Here is a 24,359-nt window from a genome sequence, read left to right on the forward strand (position 1 = left end):
AGGTCAAGTAGTGAAACTTAGGTAAAGTTTGGTTCATTTTTATTGTTTACATTTTTCTGTTTAGATTCCCTATCTTTTCATTTATTACAAGTATTTGTTTCATTAACTCATTGAACATCTTTTGTAGTATTGATGTTTTTGTTTTAGCAAGCAATTACCTTCTTTATGTTCAAACTGCAATTTTTATCTTGCTTTTGGTAGACAGAAATTCAAATCCCAGATCAGTTATTTTAGTGTTAGTTGCATTCTGCTTTTAGACTGTCTCACACATGCTTGGTTCACCCATCAGACAGAAATTTAAGCAGAGATTATACACAGAATTTAGGATTCCCTTTTATTATTTCTCTCCTCTCTGAGATTCCTTCCTCACTTCCCAGTGGCTGATGCTGTTCAGTGGCTACGATCTCTGGTTCTTCAGGAGAGAAAATAGGTGCTTTTTTAAAAAACACAATTTATGTGACCTCATGTTGCACCTCTACTGTGACCTATACTTAGGCTAAATTTATAAAAACAGTGAACTCACCCATGTTGACCTTTCAAATATCAATTCTTCTCCAAAATCTGCTGGTTTTTTGTTTATTTTCCAAAGCCCTCAAGTTGTTAAATTTTGTATTTTATCTAGAGTTTGTGTAATAGCTATATTGATATGTCAACTTGGCTAGTCTACAGTATACAATTATTCAATAAAACCCTAACCTAGGTGTTGAAGTGAGGGTATCTTGAAGATAAAATTAAAGCCATGTGATTAAATTGTAAATTTATGTCAAGGAGATTATCTAGGACAATCTTGGAGGACCTTATGAAATTTTTTGGAAGGGCTTAAAAGCAGGGCTAAAATTTCCCTTAAGATAAAGAGAAGAAATGCTATCTGGGGACTATAGCTTCAACCCACGAGTGTGGAGTTTGAGCTGCCCCATGAACTTTGCTTCCTGCATTCCTGCCCTGTGGATTTGGACTTGCAGCCATGGAGACTAAGAAGGTCCAAAATCTATAAGGCAGGCACTCAAGAAGTGGGGACAGGGGAGGGTAGTGTAGAGAGTGAGAGCGATAACCAGAGCAACAGCAAGAGGGAGAGCAAGACTGTACATATCCTACTGGTTCTGCTTCTCTGGTTCAACTCTGACTCATACACTCCTTCATTCTAAAAATCCACTGATATTTTATATTTTGAACATGATAATTCCAGGATGTAAATTCCTTAGATGAGGGCTGTCTAAATATATTTGTTCTCTCACCTGGCTCACTACCTTTTATCAACTGGTTATTTTTTATTGTGAACTAATTTAATTGACACTAATCTCTGAAAATATTAAGGTTGTAAATTGAAGGTTCTCTGTTTTATAGGGAATTTGAATTATTTTCTGCAAGTAGTCTCAGGAGCATTACTGACTTGGGACCAAGAGGGATTTCAGTCCTCTTCTACTCAAGTTAATCTGATAGTCACTCAGCCTAACAACTACTTTATATCTAAGCCAAACTTTGAATTCCATATCATAGTGTTGAAATGTATTTTCTCTCAGGGCAATCTACCCTTCTTACATACTTATGCCTTGTAACTACCATTTCAGCTCTCATTACCATGAGATTTTCCTTTAAATTTTCCTTTTTTTCTTTTAGATAACTTTTCACATTTCCTGTAATTCCTGGAACATGGCAGAAATTTTTTAAGAAAGATATTGTTGTTTTGTAATAGGTGGGCTTGTAGTATACCATATAACCAGAGTGTAATAACTAAATATTATAGCATGATAGTAAATTTTGTGTTCAGTAGAGCAAATCCTTGTTCTTTTTATCCCCAAGAGTTTTCTTTGTTATTTTTTATGTTTATTCTGCCATGTGGGTCTTCTAATCACTTTGTACTAAAATCCCATTGGGAATGAAAGTACACTGGGTTGCTTAATTTGGGGTTTCCTCACATCTTTACATAATTGAATCTTCCTATTCCTAACCACTGGGTTTCTCTATTAACTCTTCTATGTTCTTCAGTGCTGTTTCATAATTCTCTTCTTGAAGGCTGTCTATAGCTTTTGCTTCTTTTAATCCAAGGTAGCAAAGTGAATTATTAAAATATTTTGATGGTATTCTGAATAAGATTGTTTCTTCATTTACACTTTCTAATTTGTTATGACTGCTATTTATTCGTGTATATAGATACTGTACTCAAAAAAAAGAAAACTGGCTAAATTTGTATATTTTCTCTAATAATTTCTTTTAAGAATTTCTTTTCTAGTCCTCATGTCTTATGTATTTATTTTTGTTTCATTACATTGGTTAGGCCTTTTAGCATGCTGTTGAATAATTTTAGTGGTAGCAAGAATACTTGTCCTGTTTGTTTTTGTTTTTTATTGTAATAAACATGCTTCCTTTGCTTCATTCTTAAGTATGATGCTTGACTTTCAAAGTCTGAAAGTTCTCTTCCTAATTTGCTAAAAATATATACATACATTTTTAAAATTAAATTGATCTTAATTTTTTTTTCTTCATAATTTGAGATGATAATATCTTTTCTTTTTTAATATAATATTGTTGTCACTATCCCCAGTAGAATTTCTGATGTTGGACAATTCTTGCATTCTCGGGATAAATTCTAGTTGGCCATGATATGTTATATTACTGTTTTTAAAGTATTGCTAGATTCAGTTGATCAAACATTTTTTAAGGAATTTTGAAGCTATATGATGTATATTTATATTCATTAGTAAGATTCATCTATAATTATATTTTTCTTGTACATTTTTAATATCAGGGTTATAAAAAGTAGCTCTTAAAATCATGCTAGCAAAAATAAAACAATTCATGAATGGATGAAAGACAAAGCTGAGGGACTTGTACATAAAACCAAACTGGATAAAAAGATATGAAGATAGAAAATTAGAGGATCACCCTAGGAAGTGAAATCTTTGAGTAATAGGAATTCCATAAGGAGAGAAAAAATTGTGAGATGGGAGGAATTAATTCAAAGAAGTGATTCAAGATGATTTTCATTTCCCAGAAGAAAAGAGCTGAGTTTCCAGATTGAATGGACCCACTGAAAACAATATGGAAAAAGACCCACAAAAAGTCACATCACAGTGAAATTTCAGAACAATAGGGACAAAGATACAGTTGTAAATGCTTTCAGGTAGGAAGAAGTAGGTTACTTATGTAGGGGAACAAAACCTGCCACCTTAAAATGTCTCTTTGGCATATAGATTATTTTGAGCTGAAAACAATGAAGGACAAAAAGACTCAGGAAGAAACTTTGACCTTCCCCCTAACTATGGAAAAGAATGTAGAGAGAGGATCTGTTTCTGGACTAAAGCTATCACTGGAGCTCTCTGCAGTGAATATGGGCTAGGTGTGGTGGGGGGAACTCTTACAGATCAGAGTCCACTCCTGGTCCCATTGTCTCTGCCTGGCCCAGCAAACATTTGTTTACAAAACATTTGCTTTTCCACCTCCATGTGAATTGCCTTTGAAGTCCCAAACCACTAGCCCCCAAATCCTCTTTTGTCTTTAGCTGAAGATGGTATTTAAGGTGAAGGTTTCAACCATTTTGGTGAGTTACCCAGTTTTCCTGGGTCTCTCCCATGTATACATGTCATTAAACTTTTGCATGGTTTTCTCCTACTAATCTGTCTCATGTCAATCCTTAGGTCAGCTAAAAGAATCTAAAAGGGTAGAGGAAAATTTCTTCCTCTTTCTTTCTTCCTTACAAAGGATCAGGAATCAAAATGACATCTGACTTCTCAATGGCAATACTGACAGCTATAAGACTATGTAGTAATTTCTTTGAAATTCTGAGAGAGAATTATTTTCCACTTGGAATTCTATACCCAGTCAAAAAATATTGATCAAAAAAAATGTTGATCAAGCAAGAGAGTAGAATAAACATGTGTTTAGATATGTCAAGTCAAAAAATAAAATAAAAAATATAAAAGAATACACAAAAGAAAATTTAACTTCTCTGCATATTTTTGTCTGAATCTACTGAAAGATTTATTCTACCAAAACAACTGATACCAGTAAAAGAAAGCAAAATCTAATTTTAAAAAATGGGGGTGGAGGAGGTTTGACATCAGCAAGATGGCAGTGTAGGAAGTCCTAGACCCTTCCTCCCCCAACAAGCATACTGATACAGCAACAATCCACAGGCACATTCCATCTGTGAGGAATCAAAAATCAACTGAAAATCTCCTGCACCCAGCTGAGCCTGAAACCAGACTCACTGAAGCTGGTAGAAAATTCAAGACACCCTTATACTGGAGACCCTGCCCATAGGTGCAGCATCATAAGATCAGGAGGAGACTCCCTAGCTTGCAACTTCACCTAGTGGCCCAACTATTCCAAGGGGGTTCCCTGAGGACTAGCTTCTATCTTGCTAGTCTTGGAGCTCTAATGGGTCCAGCACAGACTAGCTGCCCAGGGGAGAATGGAGATAGTAGCTTAGGCTGGTAGGTGCCATAGATCCGTGTTCAGCACAGAGTGAGAGGAAGAAAAATCTGAGCTCTCAGCTTCAACACTGTGGAGGGAAAAGTCGGGCTATATGTGCAGTGTCCCAATTTATCTGGGGCTGCCCAAAGAACTAGCATTTATCTTGCCAATCTTGAAGCTCTGATGAGTCCAGCACAGTGTAGCCACCAAGAGAGAACAGAGGCAGTGGCTTGAGCTAGTAGATGCCATAGCCACCCCACCAAGTTCCCTTCCTAGAATCTCTAGTCCCTTAGGCACTATTATTATTGTTATTATTAAATACTGTCCTAGCTAAAGCTTATTGCCTTTCACAGACAACATATCAGGGACTGTAGGGATTTACACTGAGAAAATTATCAAACAATGTTCATGAGGTTCATTGAAAATCCATCTTCTCTAGTCTTAGAGAGCCCTCATTATATTTAAGAATCTTCATATTCTTAGAGACTCCCTATCCCAAGACCCAATTACCACTGCAGACTTTTTAGATTGTGGCCTCTTACTTGATTTATATATTTTATGCTCCCTCAAGATATAGTTCTCAGGGACTTCCCTGGTGATCCAGTGGTTAAGACTTCACCTTACAATGCTGGGGGTGCAGGTTCGGCCCCTCGTTGGGGAGTTAAGATCCCACATGCCTCCTGGCCAAAAAACCAAAACATAAAACAGAAACAATATTGTAACAAGTTCAATAAAGACTTTAAAAATTGTCTGCACCAAAGAAAAAATCTTTAAAAAAAAAAAAAAGGATACAGTTCTCTATTTCAAGATCTCTCTCTCTTTCTCTCTCTCCTTTTTTTTGCTTAGCTTCTCTACTTGTTCTGGATGTCTGAAAGAAGTTTCCCTTTTATTTCCAAGGCAAATATCTCTTGTCTTTGTCTTCACTCTTCTTCTGGGACCATACTCCATCAATTATAACCTTCTTCAAGTATTTTTAAGCCCTTCTTTCATGTTTTTCTTTTTTTTATTCTGCTTATACTTGAAAGCTAATATAACATAGTGCTTCCAAGCACAGACTCTAGACTCGAACCCTAATTCTACTACTTAAGTGCTGTGTGAGCTTGAATAAGTCATCTAGCCTTTCTGAGTTTATTTTCCTATCCATGAACAAACAGGATGGTTTCAAAGCATTAAGTGAGATAGTCTATATAGAGTGTTTAGCAGAATACCTGGCATATGGTAAGAACTAAATTGTTAGGGATTATGCTAAAAATAATGACGTTGACCAAAATAATGTAGCTCAGTTTTCTCCTATCTTAGAACAACTCTCCCTCACCCCTGATACCTCCACAAGTGAACTTTAATCACTACCCTCATTGAAAGATGGCTGCCTATTCCCACCAACTCATCCTTGTTTAAAACCAAAGACTTCTGTCTTCACTGCTTGACTAAAACTGCTCTCATGATGAGGCTGAATCTTTCTTGTCCTAGTCTAGTGCTCAATCACCTAAACCATAATACCTCCTGTCAAATATGTTGGCTGATTCGACTGGCATGTTTTTTCAATTATACATGATGTATCTGGATCTCAAAGATAGGTCTTACAGTTGTCATGATGTAGGTTATCAGAAAAGACAAGATAGGCCTTCAACAGAAAAAGTGACATTTATTTCTCAAGTGTCGTTTCTTAAAGTGCTATAATCAAATACTTCTGACCTGATTTCAGATCATTCTCATTCATTCCCCCACTCTTGTTAATCTTGTTACCCTTCATCTACATTATGCTCTCCTAAGAAATTTTTTAAATAAAATATTTCATAATACTCTACCAAAACATTGAGGATTCTTGAATTAATAATCATTATGATATGACTTTTTTTGTGAGCTACATCTGCATTTGAAACCAATGAACTGCATCAAACTTTGGTCATATGGTCCCTTTTTTTGAAAATTGGGCTGTGGCTCCATATCAACTTCCTTGAGAAGGTGCTGAGGCCATTCCACCATTACAACAAAGTAGAGGGCCCTGCTTCAGGCAGCAGAGAAATCTAATTTTAAAGTCTAATGAGGAAATCTGGGCAGATGAATACCAAGGAGAAGGTGATGTTGACCTAGTTCAGTGCACTGCAGAATTAACACTTGTTGGGGGAATCCTGCAGCCTGTGGAACAAAAACCACATTCACAGATAGATAGACAAGATGAAAAGTCAGAAGGCTATGTACTAGATGAAGGAACAAGATAAAACCCCAGAAAAACAACTAAATGAAATGGAGATAGGCAATCTTCCAGAAAAAGAATTCAGAATAATGATAGTGAAGATGATCCAGGGCCTCAGAAAAAGAATGGAGGCAAAGATCTAGAAGATGCAAGAAATGTTTAACAAAGATTTAGAAGAATTAAAGAACAAACAGAGATGAACAATACAATAACTGAAATGAAAAATACACTAGAAGGAATCAATAGCAGAATAACTGAGGCAGAAGAACGGATAACTGATCTGGAAGACAGAATGGTGGAATTCACTGCTGCAGAACAGAATTAAGAAAAAAGAGTGAAAAGAAATGAAGACAGCCTAAGAGAACTCTGGGACAACATTAAATGCAACAACATTTGCATTATAGGTGTCCCAGAAGGAGAAGAGAGAGAGAAAGGACCCGTGAAAATATTTGAAGAGATTATAGTTGAAAACTTCCCAAACATGGGAAAGGAAATAGCCACCCAAGTCCAGGAAGCGCAGAGAGTCCCATACAGGATAAACCTAAGGAGAAACAAGCCAAGACACATAGTAATCAAATTGGCAAAAATTAAAGAGAAAGAAAAATTATTGAAAGCACCAAGGGATAAATGACAAATAACATACAAGGGAACTCTCATAAGGTTAACAGCTGATTTCTCAGCAGAAAGCCAGAGGGAGTGGTATGATATACTTAAAGTGATGAAAGGGAAGAACCTACAATCAAGATTACACTACCCAGCAAGGATCTCATTCAGATTTGATGGAGAAATCAAAAGCTTTACAGACAAGCAAAAGCTAAGAGAATTCAGCACCACAAAACCAGCTCTACAACAAATGCTAAAGGAACTTCTCTAAGTGGGAAACACAAGACAAGGACCTACAAAAACAAACCCAAAACAATTAAGAAAATGGTCATAGGAACATACATATGGATAATTACCTTAAACGTGAATGGATTAAGTGCTCCAACCAAAAGACACAGGCTCGCTGAATGGATACAAAAACAAGACCCATATATATGCTGTCTACAAGAGACCCACTTCAGACCCAGGGACACATACAGACTGAAAGTGAGGGGGTGGAAAAAGATATTCCATGCAAATGGAAATCAAAAGAAAGCTGGAGCAGCAATTCTCATATGAGACAAAATAGACTTTAGAATAAAGAATGTTGCAAGAGACAAGGAAGGACACTACATAATGATCAAAGGCTCAATCCAAGAAGAAAATATAACAATTATAAATATATATGCACCCAACATAGGAGCACCTCAATACATAAGGCAACTACTAACAGCTCTAAAAGAGGAAATCGACAGTAACACAATAATAGTGAGGGACTTTAAAACCTCACTTACACCAAAGGACAGATCATCCAAACAGAAAATTAATAAGGAAACATAAGCTTTAAATGACACAATAGACCAGATAGATTTAATTGCCATTTATAGAAAATTCCATCCAAAAACATTAGATTACACTTTCTTCTCATGTGCACATGGAACATTCTACAGGATAGATCATATCTTGGGTCACAAATCAAGCCTCAGTAAATTTAAGAAAATTGAAATCATATCAAGCATCTTTTCTGACCACAATGCTATGAGATTAGAAATCAATTACAGGGAAAAAAACATAAAAAACATGGACACATGGAGTCTAAACAGTATGTTACTAAATAACCAAGAGATCACTGAAGAAATCAAAGAGGAAGTCAAAAAATACCTAGAGACAGATGACAATGAAAACACGATGATCCAAAACCTAGGGGATGCAGCAAAAGCAGTTCTAAGAGGCAAGTTTATAGCTATACAAGCCTACCTCAAGAAACAAAAGAAAAATCTCAAATAAACAATCTAACTTTACACCTAAAGGAACTAGAGAAAGAAGAACAAACAAAACCCAAAGTTAGCAGAAGGAAAGAAATCATCAAGATCAGAGCAGAAATAGAAACAAAGAAAACAATAGCAAAGATCAATAAAACTAAAAGCTGTTTCTTTGAGAAGATAAACAAAATTGGTAAACCATTAGCCAGACTTATCAAGAAAAAGAGGGAGAGGAGTCAAATCAATAAAATTAGAAATGAAAAAGGAGAAGTTATAACAGACACCGCAGAAATACAAAGCTTCGTAAGAGATTGCTACAACCAACTGTATTCCAATAAAGTGAACAACCTGGAAGAAATGGACAAATTCTTAGAAAGGTATAGCCTTCCAAGACTGAACCAGGAAGAAATAGAAAATATGAACAGACCAATCATAAGTAATGAAATTGAAACTGTCATTAAAAATCTTCCAACAAACAAAAGTCCAGGACCAGATGCCTTCACAGGTGAATTTTAACAAACATTTAGAGAAGAGCTAACACGCATTCTTCTCAAACTCTTCCAAAAAATTGCAGAGGAAGAGACATTCCCAAGCTCATTCTATGAGGCCACCATCACCCTGATACCAAAACCAGACAAAGATACTACAAAAAAAGAAAATTACAGACCAATATCACTGATGAATATAGATGCAAAAATCCTCAACAAAATACTAGCCAACAGAATCCAACAACACGTTCAAAGGATCATACACCATGATCAAGTGGGATTTATCCCAGGGATGCAAGGATTCTTCAATATATGTAAATCAATCAATGTGATAAACGATGTTAACAAATTGAAGAATAAAAACCATATCATCATCTCAATAGATGCAGAAAAAGCTTTTGACAAAATTCAACACCGATTTATGATAAAAATTCTCCAGGAAGTGGTCATAGAGGGAACCTACCTCAACATAATAAAGGCCATATACAACAAACCCACAGCAAACATCATTCTCAATGGTGAAAAAGTGAAAGCATTTCCTCTAAGATCAGGAACAAGACAAGGATGTCCACTCTCACCACTATTATTCAACATAGTTTTGGAAGTCCTAGCCATGGCAATCAGAGAAGAAAAAGAAATAAAAGGAATACAGATTGGGAAAGAAGAAGTAAAATTGTCACTGTTTGCAGATAACATGATACTATACATAGAGAATCCTAAAGATGCCACCAGAAAACTACTAGAGCTAATCAATGAATTTGGTAAAGTTGCAGGATACAAAATTAATGCACAGAAATCTCTTGCATTCCTATACACTAATGATGAAAAATCTGAAAGAGAAATTAAGGAAACACTCCCATTTACCATTGCAACAAAAAGAATAAAATACCTAGGAATAAACTTACCTAGGGAGACAAAAGACCTGTATGCAGAAAACTATAAGACACTGATGAAAGAAATCAAAGATGATACCAACAGATGGAGAGCCATACCATGTTCTTGGATTGGAAGAATCAACATTGTGAAAATGACTCTATTACCCAAAGCAATCTACAGATTCAGTGCAATCCCTATCAAAATACCAATGGCATTTTTTACAGAACTAGAACAAAAATCTTAAAATTTGTATGGAGACACAAAAGACCCCAAATAGCCAAAGCAGTCTTGAGGGGAAAAAACGGAGCTGGAGGAATCAGGCTCCCTGACTTCAGACTATACTACAAAGCTGTAGTAATCAAGACAGTATGGTACTGGCACAAAAACAGAAATATAGATCAATGGAACAGGTTAGAAAGCCCAGAGATAAACCCACGCCCCTATGGTCAACTAATCTATGACAAATGAGGCAAGGATATACAATGGAGAAAAGACAGTCTCTTCAATAAGTGGTGCTGGGAAACTTGGACAGCTACATGTAAAAGAATGAAATTAGAACTCTCCCTAACACCATACACAAAAATAAACTCAAAATGGATTAGAGACCTAAATGTAAGACCGGGCATTATAAAACTCTTAGGGGAATACATAGGAAGAACACTCTGACATAAATCACAGCAGGATCTTTTTTGATCCACCTCCTAGAGTAATGGAAATAAAAACAAAAATAAACAAATGGAACCTAATGAAACTTGAAAACTTTTGCACAGCAAAGGAAACCATAAACAAGACGAAGACAACTCTCAGAATGGGAGAAAATATTTGCAAATGAAGCAACTGACAAAGGGTTAATCTCCCAAATATACAAGCAGCTCAATATCAAATAAACAACCCAATCCAAAAATGGGCAGAAGAGCTAAATAAACATTTCTCCCAAGAAGACATACAGATGGCCAAGAAGTCCATGAAAAGCTGCTCAACATCACTAATTATTAGAGAAATGCAAATCAAAACTACAATGAGGTACCACCTCACACCAGTTAGAATGGGCATCATCAGAAAATCTAAAACAACAAATGCTGGAGAGAGTGTGGAGAAAAGGGCACCCTCTTGCATTGTTGGTGGGAATGTAAATTGATACAACCACTATGGAGAACAGTATGGAGGTTCCTTAAAGAACTAAAAATAGAATTACCATATGACCCAGCAATCCCACTACTGGGCATATACGCAGAGAAAACCATAATTCAAAACGACACATGCGTTTTAGGGACTTCCGGGAAGATGGCGGAAGAGTAAGACGCGGAGATCACCTTCCTCTCCACAGATACACCAGAAATACATCTACGCGTGGAACAACTCCTACGGAGCACCTACTGAATGCTGGCGGAAGACCTCAGACCTCCCAAAAGGCAAGGAACCCCCCACGTACCTGGTTAGGGCAAAAGAAAAAACTAAACAGAGACAAAAGGATAGGGACGGGTCCTGCACCAGCAGGAGAGAGCTGTGAAGGAGGAAAAGTGTCCACACACTAGGAAGCCCCTTCGCGGGTGGAGACTTCGGGAGGCGGAGTGGGGGAGCTTGGGAGCCGCGGAGGAGAGCACAGCAACAGGGGTGCGGAGGGCAAAGCGGACAGATTCCAGCGCAGAGGATCGGGCCGACCGGCACTCACCAGCCGAGAGGCTTGTCTGCTCGCCCGCCGGGGCGGGCGGGACTGGGAGCTGAGGCTCCGGCTTTTGTTGGAGCGCCGGGAGAGGACTGAGGTTGGCGGCGTGAACACAGCCTGCAGGGCGTTGGTGCGCCGCGGCTGGCCGGGAGAGAGTCCGGGGAGGGGTCTGGACCTGCCGAAGAGGCAAGAGACTTTTACGTCCCTCTTTGTTTCCTGGTGCACGAGGAGAGGGGATTAAGAACGCTGCTTGAGAGAGCTCCAGGGACGGGCGCGAGCCACGGCTAAGAGTGCGGAGCCCAGAGACGGACATGGGACGCTAAGGCCACTGCTGCCGCCGCCAGGAGGCCTGTGTGCGAACACAGGTCACTAGCCACACGCCCTTCCGGGGAGCCTGTGCAGCCCGCCACTGCCAGGGTCCCGGGATCCAGGGACGGCTCCCCCGGGAGAGCGCACGGCGCGCCTCAGGCTGCAGCGTCACGCCGGCCTCTGCCACTGCAGGCCCGCCCCGCACTCCGTGACCCTCCCTACCCCCCGGCCTGGGTGAGCCAGAGCCTCCGAATCAGCGGCTCCTATAACCCCGTCCTGTCTGAGCAAAGAACAGACGCCCTCCGGCGACCTACACGCACAGGCGGGGCCAAATCCAAAGCTGAGCCCCTGGGAACTGTCAGAACAAAGAAGAGAAAGGGAAATCTCTCCCAGCAGCCTCAGAAGCAGCGGATTAAAGCTCCACAATCAACTTGATATACCCTGCATCTGTGGAATACCTGAATAGACAACGAATCATCCCAAATTAAGGAGCCCTGTGGATGAAAGGCTCTTGGTGCTGCAGCCAGGACTCAGTGCTGTGCCTCTGAGGTGGGAGAGCCAACTTCAGGACACTGGTCCACAAGAGGCCTCCCAGCTGCACATAATATCAAACAGCAAAAATCTCCGAGAGATCTCCATCTCAACGCCAGCACCCAGCTTCACTCAACGACCAGCAAGCTACAGTGCTGGACATCCTATGCCAAACAACTAGCAAGACAGGAACACAACCCCACCCATTAGCAGAGAGGCTGCCCAAAATCATAGTAAGTCTACAGACACCCCAAAACACACCACCAGACGTGGACCTGCCCACCAGAAAGACAGGATTCAGCCTCATACACCAGAACACAGGCACTAGTACCCTCCACCAGGAAGCCTACACAACCCACTGAACCAACCTTAGCCACTGGGGACAGACACAAAAAACAACAGGAACTATGAACCTTCAGCCTGCAAAAAAGGAGACCCCAAACACAGTAAGATAAGCAAAATGAAAAGACAGAAAAACACACAGCAGATGAAGGAGCAAGATAAAAACCCACCAGACCTAACAAATGAAGAGGAAATAGGCAGTCTACCTGAAAAAGAATTCAGAATAATGATAGTAAGGTTGATCCGAAATCTTGGAGATAGAATGGACAATAGAATGGACGAATTGCAAGAATCAGTTAACAAGGACCTAGAAGAACTAAAGATGAAACAAACAACGATGAACAACACAATAAATGAAATTAAAAGTACTCTAGATGGGATCAATAGCAGAATAACTGAGGCAGAAGAATGGATAAGTGACCTGGAAGATAAAATAGTGGAAATAACTATCACAGAGCAGAATAAAGAAAAAAGAATGAAAAGAACTGAGGACAGTCTCAGAGACCTCTGGGACAACATTAAACGCACCAACATTCGAATTATAGGGGTTCCAGAAGAAGAAGAGAAAAAGAAAGGGACTGAGAAAATATTTGAAGAGATTATAGTTGAAAACTTCCCTAATATGGGAAAAGAAATCGTTAATCAAGTCCAGGAAGCACAGAGAGTCCCATACAGGATAAATCCAAGGAGAAATACGCCAAGACACATATTAATCAAACTGTCAAAAATTAAATACAAAGAAAACATATTAAAAGCAGCAAGGGGAAAACAACAAATAACACACAAGGGAATCCCCATAAGGTTAACAGCTGATCTTTCAGCAGAAACTCTGCAAGCCAGAAGGGAGTGGCAGGACATATTGAAAGTGTTGAAGGAGAAAAACCTGCAACCAAGATTACTCTACCCAGCAAGGATCTCATTCAGATTTGATGGAGAAATTAAAACCTTTACAGACAAGCAAAAGCTGAGAGAGTTCAGCACCACCAAACCAGCTCTACAACAACTGCTAAAGGAACTTCTCTAGGCAAGAAACACAAAAGAAGGAAAGGACCTACAATAACGAACCCAAAACAATTAAGAAAATGGGAATAGGAACACACATATCGATAATTACCTTAAATGTAAATGGACTAAATGCTCCCACCAAAAGACACAGACTGGCTGAATGGATACAAAAACAAGACCCATATATATGCTGTCTACAAGAGACCCACTTCAGACCTAGAGACACATACAGACTGAAAGTAAGGGGATGGAAAAAGGTATTTCATGCAAATGGAAACCAAAAGAAAGCTGGAGTAGCAATTCTCATATCAGACAAAATAGACTTTAAAACAAAGACTGTTAGAAGAGACAAAGAAGGACACTACATAATGATCAAGGGATCGATCCAAGAGGAAGATATAACAATTGTAAATATTTATGCACCCAACATAGGTGCACCTCAATACATAAGGCAAATACTGACAACCATAAAAGGGGAAATCGACAGTAACACATTCATAGTAGGGGACTTTAACACCCCACTTTCACCAATGGACAGATCATCCAAAATGAAAATAAATAAGGAAACACAAGCTTTAAATGATACATTAAACGAGATGGAGTTAATTGATATTTATAGGACATTCCATCCAAAAACAACAGAATACACATTTTTCTCAAGTGCTCATGGAACATTCTCCAGGATAGATCATATCTTGGGTCACAAATCAAGCCTTGGTAAATTTAAGAAAATTGAAATTGTATCAAGTATCTTTTCTGACCACAACGCCATGAGACTAGATATCAATTACAGGAAAAGATCTGTAAAAAATACAAACACATGGAGGCTAAACAATACACTACTTAATAATGAAGTGATCACTGAAGAAATCAAAGAGGAAATCAAAAAATACCTAGAAACAAATGACAATGGAGACACAACGACCCAAAACCTGTGGGATGCAGCAAAAGCAGTTCTAAGGGGGAAGTTTATAGCAATACAAGCCCACCTTAAGAAGCAGGAAACATCTCGAATAAACAACCTAACCTTGAACCTCAAGCAATTAGAGAAAGAAGAACAAAAAAACCCCAAAGCTAGCAGAAGGAAAGAAATCATAAAAATCAGATCAGAAATAAATGAAAAAGAGATGAAGGAAACAATAGCAAAGATCAATAAAACTAAAAGCTGGTTCTTTGAGAAGATAAACAAAATAGATAAACCACTAGCCAGACTCATCAAGAAAAAAAGGGAGAAGACTCAAATCAATAGAATTAGAAATGAAAAAGGAGAGGTAACAACTGACACTGCAGAAATAAAAGAGATCATGAGAGATTACTACAAGCAACTCTATGCCAATAAAATGGACAATCTGGAAGAAATGGACAAATTCTTAGAAATGCACAACCTGCCAAGACTGAATCAGGAAGAAATAGAAAATATGAACAGACCAATCACAAGCACTGAAATTGAAACTGTGATTAAAAATCTTCCAACAAAGAAAAGCCCAGGACCAGATGGCTTCACAGGCGAATTCTATCAAACATTTAGAGAAGAGCTAACACCTATCCTTCTCAAACTCTTCCAAAATATAGCAGAGGGAGGAACACTCCCAAACTCCTTCTACGAGGCCACCATCACCTTGATACCAAAACCAGACAAGGATGTCACAAAGAAAGAAAACTACAGGCCAATATCACTGATGAACATAGATGCAAAAATCCTCAACAAAATACTAGCAAACAGAATCCAACAGCACATTAAAAGGATCATACACCATGATCAAGTGGGGTTTATTCCAGGAATGCAAGGATTCTTCAATATACGCAAATCTATCAATGTGATAAACCATATTAACAAACTGAAGGAGAAAAACCATATGATCATCTCAATAGATGCAGAGAAAGCTTTTGACAAAATTCAACACCCATTTATGATAAAAACCCTGCAGAAAGTAGGCATAGAGGGAACTTTCCTCAACATAATAAAGGCCATATATGACAAGCCCACAGCAAACATCATCCTCAATGGTGAAAAACTGAAAGCATTTCCACTAAGATCAGGAACAAGACAAGGTTGCCCACTCTCACCACTATTATTCAACATAGTTTTGGAAGTTTTAGCCACAGCAATCAGAGAAGAAAAGGAAATAAAAGGAATCCAAATCGGAAAAGAAGAAGTAAAGCTGTCACTGTTTGCAGATGACATGATCCTATACATAGAGAACCCTAAAGATGCTACCAGAAAACTACTAGAGCTAATCAATGAATTTGGTAAAGTGGCAGGATACAAAATTAATGCACAGAAATCTCTGGCATTCCTATATACTAATGATGAAAAATCTGAAAGTGAAATCAAGAAAACACTCCCATTTACCATTGCAACAAAAAGAATAAAATATCTAGGAATAAACTTACCTAAGGAGACAAAAGATCTGTATGCAGAAAATTATAAGACACTGATGAAAGAAATTAAAGACGATACAAATAGATGGAGAGATATACCATGTTCTTGGATTGGAAGAATCAACATTGTGAAAATGACTCTACTACCGAAAGCAATCTATAGATTCAATGCAATCCCTATCAAACTACCACTGACATTTTTCACAGAACTAGAACAAAAAATTTTGCAATTTGTATGGAAACACAAAAGACCCCGAATAGCCAAAGCAATCTTGAGAATGAAAGAAGGAACTGGAGGAATCAGGCTCCCAGACTTCAGACTATACTACAAAGCTACAGTTATCAAGACGGTATGGTACTGGCACAAAAACAGAAAGATAGATCAATGGAACAGGATAGAAAGCCCAGAGATAAACCCACACACATATGGTCACCTTATCTTTGACAAAGGAGGCAGAAATGTACAGTGGAGAAAGGACAGCCTATTCAATAAGTGGTGCTGGGAAAACTGGACAGCTACATGTAAAAGTATGAAATTAGATCACTCCCTAACACCATACACAAAAATAAGCTCAAAATGGATTAAAGACCTAAATGTAAGGCCAGAAACTATCAAACTCTTAGAGGAAAACATAGGCAGAACACTCTATGACATAAATCACAGCAAGGTCCTTTTTGACCCACCTCCTAGAGAAATGGAAATAAAAACAAGAGTAAACAAATGGGACCTAATGAAACTTAAAAGCTTTTGCACAGCAAAGGAAACCATAAAGAAGACCAAAAGACAACCCTCAGAATGGGAGAAAATATTTGCAAATGAAGCAACTGACAAAGGATTGATCTCCAAAATTTATAAGCAGCTCATGCAGCTTAATAACAAAAAAACAAACAACCCAATCCAAAAATGGGCAGAAGACCTAAATAGACATTTCTCCAAAGAAGATATACAGAGTGCCAACAAACACATGAGAGAATGCTCAACATCACTAATCATGAGAGAAATGCAAATCAAAACTACAATGAGATATCATCTCACCCCGGTCAGAATGGCCATCATCAAAAAATCTAGAAACAATAAATGCTGGAGAGGGTGTGGAGAAAAGGGAACCCTCTTACACTGTTGGTGGGAATGTAAATTGATACAGCCACTGTGGAGAACAGTATGGAGGTTCCTTAAAAAGCTACAAATAGAACTACCATATGACCCAGCAATCCCACTACTGGGCATATACCCTGAGAAAACCATAATTCAAAAAGAGTCATGTACCAAAATGTTCATTGCAGCTCTATTTACAATAGCCCAGAGATGGAAACAACCTAAGTGTCCATCATCGGATGAATGGATAAAGAAGATGTGGCACATATATACAATGGAATATTACTCAGCCATAAAAAGAGACGAAATTGAGCTATTTGTAATGAGGTGGATAGACCTAGAGTCTGTCATACAGAGTGAAGTAAGTCAGAAAGAGAGAGACAAATACCGTATGCTAACACATATATATGGAATTAAAAAAAAAAATGTCATGAAGAACCTAGGGGTAAGACAGGAATAAAGACACAGACTTACTAGAGAATGGACTTGAGGCTATGGGGAGGGGGAAGGGTAAACGGTGACAAAGCGATAAAGAGGCATGGACATATATACACTACCAAACGTAAGGTAGATAGCTAGTGGGAAGCAGCCGCATAGCACAGGGAGATCAGCTCGGTGCTTTGTGACCGCCTGGAGGGGCGGGATAGGGAGGGTGGGAGGGAGGGAGACACAAGCGGGAAGAGATATGGGAATATATGTATATATATAACTGATTCATTTTGTTGTGAAGCTGAAACTAACATACCATTGTAAAGCAATTATACTCCAATAAAGATGTTAAAAAAAAAAAAAAAAAAGACACATGCACCCCAATGTTCATTGCAGTACTATTTACAATAGCCAGGTCATGGAAGCAACCTAAATGCCCATCGACAGACGAATGGATAAAGAAGATGTGGTACATATATACAATGGAATATTGCTTGGCCATAAAAAGGAATGAAATTGGGTCATTTGTAGAGACGTGGATGCATCTAGAGACTGTCATACAGAGTGAAGTCAGAAAGAGAAAACAAATATCATTTATTAATGCATATATGTGGAACCTAGAAAAATGGTAAAGATGAGCCGGTTTGCAGGGCAGAAATTGAGGCACAGATGTAGATATCAAACATATGGACACCAAGGGGGGAAAGCGGCATGGGGTGGTGGTGGTGGTGTGATGAATTGGGAGGTTGGGATTGACATGTATACACTGATGTGTGTAAAATCGTTGACTGATAAGAAATAAATAATTTAAAAATAAAATAAGGAAAAAAAAAAACTTGATGGGAAATCATTGTGCGTCAGGGAACAGGACCAGCAAAGGTTTAGAGCACAATATGAGGATCAATATAGAAGAATAAAATAATTGAATTAGCAAATCCCTGGGACAAATAGGCTGAAGGAAACAACAGCAGCACAGCTCCGACTGACTTATGAAAGTTAACAGAAATTAGGAAAAGGAATGGCCCCGATCTTTTGGAGTTTGGCCTCCTAACACTCTGACTGGACACAGGATGTACCTCGCTCTACAAATGAAATTGCCACTGCTGTTGTCCCAGTATCCTGAGGCTGATTATCTCAGACCTAAGAGCGATTGGCAATCCGATTCAGGCTCTTGTATGAAAAGACCAAAGTGTTCGTTTCAATTTGTCTTAGTCACTTACTAGCTGTGTGACTCGGGGAAAGTGTAAGCTCAGTTTTCCATCTGTAAATTGGGGATAAGAAGAATTCTGAATTCCTCTGCTTTTAGGGATATTGTACTGCTAAAATGAGATGATATATGTAAATGCCTAACAGTGGCACATAGTTGGAGCTCAATAAATGTTACTTTCCTTTCTTTTTTCCTATCGCCTCCCAGTATTTTTATTTAGTATCACCAGTCTCAGATTGTGGGGAAAAGAAATAAAAATGATAGAAACTGACAGCAATTTTTGTGTTTCTTTGTTGCAAAAATCAAGACACTTATTGAAGAAGTTGAAAGCATTGGCTAAAACAAATTTAAGAATTATCAGTGATTCTATTATGTATACTTATTTTATTAAAAACATAAGGTGATTACACATCACACTGTTATAAACCAAGGTGGTTGAATGTTGGCTGGATATCTTCAGTTTGTTGGAAGAGTTCTCATTAAAGGGCCATCAAAAGGTGGGATTAAGAATAAAACTACCTACCACCTCAGTTAACTTGGAGACCAAAAGGTAAATTTAACTTAAAATAGTAAAGACTTTCTTCACGGAGCATCTACTATTGGCCTAACTAGTGCATTAGATATCGCTAATCTTCACCAAAATTCCTGAACGGCAGCTATTGTTGTTCATACTTTACAGATGTAGAATCTGAGAATTAGAGACATTATCCAGTAGCCAAGACTTCAACTGAGATCTCTGTGGCCCCAACTCATACACCTTTTTCACAGCTCTAGCTTGCTAGGCTAACCAACCGGCAGTTGGTTGGCTGTTAACCTCTCTCCAGTTATTGAGTTCAGCTGAGGCTAACCTCACTTATTCTCTGTTTTAATTGGTACCACTTTTGAAGGGAGAGTGCCAGATCCATTATTTTAGGCTGAGATAGGTGTCCCTTATTAGCAAATCCAAACTTTTCCCAGACAACATTTCAGGAGAAGGACTTGCAGAAATACAATGTTTACTGAGGTTCAAGTGAGGTTTTCTGTGCACCATGGTGTGAGTCTTGACTTTTGTGGCAGGGATTTGTGGTAAAATAAATATAAGTGTGTTGGTTGAATTTACCAGCCAAGCCTACAATCTGTATTTATCTGATAATTGCCAACTCCCATTGGCTCTCAAAGGGAAATAATAATCACTGATGTTTATTAGGCTCCTAGAGATGCTCAGTGTTGTTTTAGATGTGTAAAGTATGTTACTTATTTCTAATAACAATCCTGTGAAGTTTATGGAGAAGCACAGAGAGGTTATTTAACTTGCCCACAGCCAGACAACTTGTAAGTGGAAGAGTTAAGCTTCAAACTTGGTCTTACTCTAAAGATTATACTCTAAACATTCTACTCTGCAGAAACCACAAAAGTACAAGTGACTTGGCCAAGACCACTTTAATAGTGAGTGTCAAGACCTATGCTTTCTTTTTTTTATTAACCATTTTTAAAATTGAAGTATAGTTAATTTACAATGTTAGTTTCAGATGTACAGCAAAGTGATCCAACTATATATATATATATATATATATATACATATATATATTCTTTTTCAGATTCTTTTCCATTATAGGTTACTACAAGTTATTGAATATAGTCCTCTGTGCCATACAGTAGGTCCTTGTTGTTTATTTATTTTATATATAGTAATGTGTATATGTTAATCCCAAACCCTTAATTTATCCCTCTTCTACCCCCCTTTCCCCTTTGGTAACCATAAATTTGTTTTCTATGTCTGTGCGTCTCTGTTTTGGATATAAATTCATTTGTATCTTTTTTTTTTTTTAGATTCCACATATAAGTGATATCATATGATGTTTGCCTTTTTCTGTCTGACTTACTTCACTTAGTATGATAATCTCTAGGTCCATCCATGGCATTATTTCATTTTTTTAATGGCTAAGTCGTAGTCTATTGTGCATATATACCACATCTTTATCCATTCATCTGTCGATGGACATTTAGGTTGCTTCCCTGTCTTGGCTATTGTAAATAGTGCTGCTATGCACATTAGGGTGCATGTATCTTTTCAAATTATGGTTTTCTCCAGATATAGGCCCAGGAGTGGCATTGCTGGATCATATGGTAGCTCTATATTTAGTTTTTTAAGGAACCTCCATTCTGTTCTCCATAGTGGCTGTACCAATTTACATTCCCACGAATAGTGTAAGAGGGTTCCCTTTTTTCCACACCCTCTCAAGCATTTGTTATTTGTAGACTTTTTAATTATGGCCATTCTGACCAGCCTGAGGTGATACCTTCTTGTTTTGATTTGCATTTCTCTAATAATTAGCAATATTGAGAATCTTTTCATGTGCCTGTTGGCCATCTGTATGTCTTCTTTGGAGAAATAAAATCTATATTTTCTACATAAGTATGTCAGGCTCCTAATCCCATGTTCTTTCCACTATAAAGTGAATAGGTTGTACAAAACTTAATAGAACAGCTCTAAATGGAAAATATGTGAGCTTTTTACTCTGAAATAAAGAGTAATTGTGGCCCTGTCAATAACACTTAGCTAAAAATCTTTAAACGGGCTTAATTACATGGACTTTATCCTCCCTTATCCCCTATTTCATATTCATCCTCAACCAAACAAACCTGTCCATTCTTAACTTTGGTTTTCTTAGTCCCATATTTGACTTTCTAACTGTCATCACCCACCCCTGGATTTACTCTCCCCCTCATATCTCTGAAATTGCTCTTCAACATCTCAATTCTACTGTCAGACCTACTCCACACCCTTCCTGCCAGTGTCCCTGACTCGCCCTGCCCCTCTGACCACTCCATCAGACGAAATACTCCCCAAAGATTATATACATTGAGGCCCTGATTATCCATAATGCTTGGTTGTTGTATAACATGTATGAGTGTTCTGAGTTTAAAATTTCAAATTAACTAGAAAATTTTGTTTAAAAGTGTAAAATGTTTTGATTTGTTTCAGTTGTTATTTAAAATTCTTTTAGAGTGTGTAGGATGACTTTTTCTTCTTAGTAAAAATAATACACTGGGTAAAATGGACATTTTTTTGATGGCTCAGGGTCTTTTTACTGATTTGGGATTGATTGCCAGAGTCTCAATTTCCTCATCTGTGATATGAGTCATAAAAATATCTGTCTCACTGGCTGATATAAGGATTAAATGAGATAATATATATAAATAGTACTTTGCCAATAGTATAGTAATCTGCAAATGTACTTTATTGTTCTCAATAACTTATGCAGGACTGTTAATTAAATGAAAGAAGTAAGTCTCTTTTGACTCTTGGACATACCTAATAGGTATTATTATTATTGAAATTTTCTGTATTAGTTTCTTTGGTCATTGACTTTTGCTTAAAATTTTTAAAAAAATTTTTATTGGAGTATAGTTGATTTACAATGTTGTGTTAGTTTCAGGTGTACAGCAAAGTTCATCAGTTATACATATACATACATCCACTCTTTTTTAGATTCTTTTCCCATATAGGTCATTACAGAGTATTGAGAAGAGTTCCCTGGGCTATAGAGTAGGACCTTATTCGTTATCTATTTTATATATAGTAGTGTGTATATGTCAATCCCAATCTCCCAATTTATCCCCCCACCCCCTGCTTTCCCCCCAGTAACCATAAGTTTGTTTTCTACATCTGTGACTCTATTTCTGTTTTGTAAATAAGTTCATTTGTACCATTTTTTTTAGATTCCACACATAAAAGCGATATCATATGATATTTGTCTTTGACTTACTTCAGCCTTTTGCTTAAATTTAGAATGTGGGAAAAAACCCAAATATTAAGAAATTTGATTAATTAATTGAGGTTTTATTGTATATAGCTGTGTCCAGCTGCTGCTGATTATACATGTATCCACATTTTGTTGTTTGTGATTTGAGTAATTTTCTAAGTATTTTTTCTTGTCTTCGAATCCCTATTGTATGTAACAACTCTGAGGAAAGGGGCTTCATCTCTGATTTCTTGGTATCTTCCCTTACCACCTAGTTAGGATCTCTGCAGGGAACAGGGCCCTGCCTAGTTCCCCTCAACTCCCAGCCCGCCCCCACCCCGCCCCCACCCCCACCCCGCCACAGGCATTCTGATTCTGATGCACACATTCATATATACAAAGTTAATCAGCTTGAAGGAAGTGTCCTAACACTGATAAAACTGGCCTTTATAGTCCAACTTGACACACTGTGATATTGTGATTTACAACAAGAAATATGTATTTGGTCTTCACTCCTGTTCTTGCACAGAACTTCTAAAACCCTTGGATTTTCCTAAGTGATGAAAGAGATCAATGTGTCTTTTGTTATGTTAATGAGGTAACTTTTGGAAAGCACCCAAGGATAGGGGCTGGTTGCCTGGAGAACCAACCTTGTGATTAGAGGGTTGTAATTTTCAGTTCCACCCCCAGACCTCTGGGGCAATAGGAGGGACTGGAGGTCAATAGATCACCTATGGTGAACGATTTAATCAATCTTATCTATGTAATTAAGCCTCCATAAAAAAACCTAAAAGGATAAGGCTTGGAGAGCTTCTGGGTTGGTGAACACATGGAGATTTGGGGAGAGTTGTATACCTGGAGAGGGCATGGAATCTCCGTGTCCCTTCCCACATATCTTGCCCTGTGCCTCTCTTCCATCTGGGATACCATTTATCATATCCTTTAACAAACTGGTAAACTTAATTAAGTGATTCCCTGAGTTCTGTGAGCCAAGAATCCAAGGAGGGGTCACTGGAACCTCTGGTCTATAGCCAGTTGGTCAGAAGCACACGTGATAATCTGGACTTGAGAATGGTGTCTGAAGTGTGTGTGGGTTGGGGGTGGGTGACAGCCTTGTGGGACTGAACCTTAACCTGTGGAATCTGATGCTGTCTCCTGGTAGAAACTGTCAGAATTGAGTTGAACTGTAAGACACCCAGCTGGTGTCTGGGACATTACACCCCAACACACAGAATTCGGTGCAAGACCTAAAGACACATCTTCATGTGCTTTAGTTTTCTCCTTCACACCTGGACTCTAAGCTACTTGGGAACAGGAGTAATGTCATTCCCTTTCCTATAGCATTTTGTACGGTTCCAGGAATACATCAATTGTTTAATGAATTCTGGTCATATATTAAATTGGCTCTAAATTTTGTTGTGGTGTAGTGGTTGGTTTTTCTTTCCTGCAGACTCGTTTTCCCTACCTTCCTGTTTGAGATATCTCAGAGAGAGAGTTTAAAACTTGTGTGCTTGAAATATAGGTTCATAGCTTCATACTTCAAGGAGAGTAGCCAGAAACTGGCCCCATTCCATACCTCTGGGGCCAAAGGTCTGCAAATCATTCCTGAAAGACGCGTAGTTCCTCTTTGGTTTATGGACTAATTGTAGCTCATGAGCAATCTTGGAGACCTGCCATCTGCCAAGAGAGAAAGGGGGAGACTGGTGGGGGTGGGGGAGATGGGGGGGTAGGGGATGGGTTGTTTAAGGATAGATTTGGCCAGTAACTAATATTCATGAAGTGTTGTTGGTTGTGTTCATTCCCCTGGCACACAGATTCCACTAAGCAGCTTCATTCCGAGGACTGCACT

The sequence above is a fragment of the Aethalodelphis obliquidens genome, unplaced genomic scaffold (genome assembly GCF_003676395.1).
Source record: "Aethalodelphis obliquidens isolate GAN/ISIS:26980383/991018 unplaced genomic scaffold, ASM367639v1 scaffold66, whole genome shotgun sequence".
In the NCBI taxonomy this organism is placed as follows: domain Eukaryota; kingdom Metazoa; phylum Chordata; class Mammalia; order Artiodactyla; family Delphinidae; genus Aethalodelphis; species Aethalodelphis obliquidens.